Source organism: Canis lupus, chromosome 15 (assembly GCF_003254725.2).
Source record: "Canis lupus dingo isolate Sandy chromosome 15, ASM325472v2, whole genome shotgun sequence".
Lineage (NCBI taxonomy): Eukaryota > Metazoa > Chordata > Mammalia > Carnivora > Canidae > Canis > Canis lupus.
In genome coordinates, this window is record NC_064257.1 from 32,007,662 (window position 1) to 32,009,629 (window position 1,968).

Sequence of the window (1,968 nt, forward strand, 5' to 3'; positions counted from 1 at the left end):
TATATTATAAAATGTTTTTAATTATTTAGGGACTAATTGTTGAGACTCTCAACTTAGACTATCATTCCACTTTCACTATGAAAATAAGTAGTTCTGAATTTTTTGTGAATGTTCAAAGAACTTTTAGTGTCCCTCCCTCAGTGTGCTTCCATTTCTTGCCCCAAGCCAGGCCCCTCCAAAATCAATACCAGAGAGATTTACAATGGATGAAGAGGAGAAATTATTAACACTTGCACTGATACAAAGTGAAAAAAAAACAAGCTAATGGGTGAATTAGGAGGAAGAGTGTTAGATGAATGAGGAGACAATAAAGGTTTAAAGAGGATGGCATGTACCACTGAACCGTTATAGTAACTTTTTCCAAAAGATATGTAAGCATAATATATTTTGTCTTGTGAAATTTCATCACCAACCTCTGTGCATTTCTAAAGACATATGGACCCTTTCTTGCATATAATTTCTAATACTTCAATTTCTTTTGACTATTCTCTCCTCAGGTATAGTAGGTAGAATGTTATAGATATATTTCCAAATATATCTTTAACAATAACTTGGAACTTAAATGTCTTAATTTAAAAATATATATATATTTAGAGAAATGGAACAAAATGACATTTATAGCATTGTATATTTATTCAACAAACAACAGTAATGGTACAAATTTTAGATTTTGAGTACATAATTTCAATCTACTTGTGATTAGTCAGGTAACCTTAATAATATCAGGTGATTTCTTTTCTCAGTTGTCTGTTAGTAAAGTGAGAAATAAAATAATTATCTTACCTTGACCTTGGGCATGGAAAGTTTATCTATGTGACCACGATGCATCCTAGGAAGGAGACTGGTGAATTTGAATAAGGAAAAACTGTGCAGTAACTACAATAGCTATTTGTGAACTCCAAGAGAAACCTGGGTGCTTTGAGGCAATATTATTTGGGTTCAAATCACAATACACTTCAGTTCACTCAAGTGATTCTCATGTACCCTCAAGTTTATGAATATTACAGCACATTATGCTTCTCATACTTGACTATAAATACATTTTACCTAGAAATTTGTTAAAATGTAGATTATAATTCAGTTAGTTTTGGGCATTTACATTTCTAACCAGCTCTCAAGTGATAGTGCTGGTCAAGGTACCACACTTTGAGTAGCAAAGTACAAGGTTATTGGTTTCCACAGTGATTAGAGAGATAAAGAAGAGAAGTGGCACAGTGGTATACAGTTAAGAGTCGTTCTAACATACTAGATATTACAAGACATTAATTTGGAATTTGGAGGGACGCCTGGGTGACTTGGTGGTTGAGCATCTGCCTTCGGCTCAGGGCGTGATCCTGGGGTCCTGAGATCAAGTCTCACATCGGGTTCCCTGTGGGGAACCTACTTCTCCTTCTACCTATGTCTCTGCCTCTCTTTCTGTGTTTCTCATGAATAATAAATAAAACCTTAAAAAAAATAATAGTTTCAAATTTGGAGAAGGGCTATGAATTTGGGGTAGTAATACAGCAAAGTAGTCCCCCCCCCAAAAAAAGGGTAAACGGTACCCAAGAACAAATTGGAAAAAATTTCAGGTATCTGTGTTGAGAAAAATCTTGAGTATGTAGAATACAGAGGCAATTGCTTAAAAAAAAAAAAAAAAAAAAAAAAAAGAGGAAGTAGAAGAAGTCGGGCAAAGACTGTGGTACATAAAATGCGTGTAGAGAAGAACAAATCTGAGCAAACTTCTCAGTAATAAATCAAAATGAATGGAGACAGATGCAGCTGGTTCAGCTTCAGTGACTTAGAAGAACTTGAGTGTTAACATCTGCATGATGTAGGGATGACCCAAAGCCATTAAGAGAAAAGGACATGGGAGGAAGAGGCTTTTGAAGAGAAAAGGAAAATTAAGATGTTTTTCAGGTGGTGGCAAACAAAAAGGCAAAGGAAAGTCTTTATGGATGTTATAGGTCATCTCTTTGGGGAATGTAA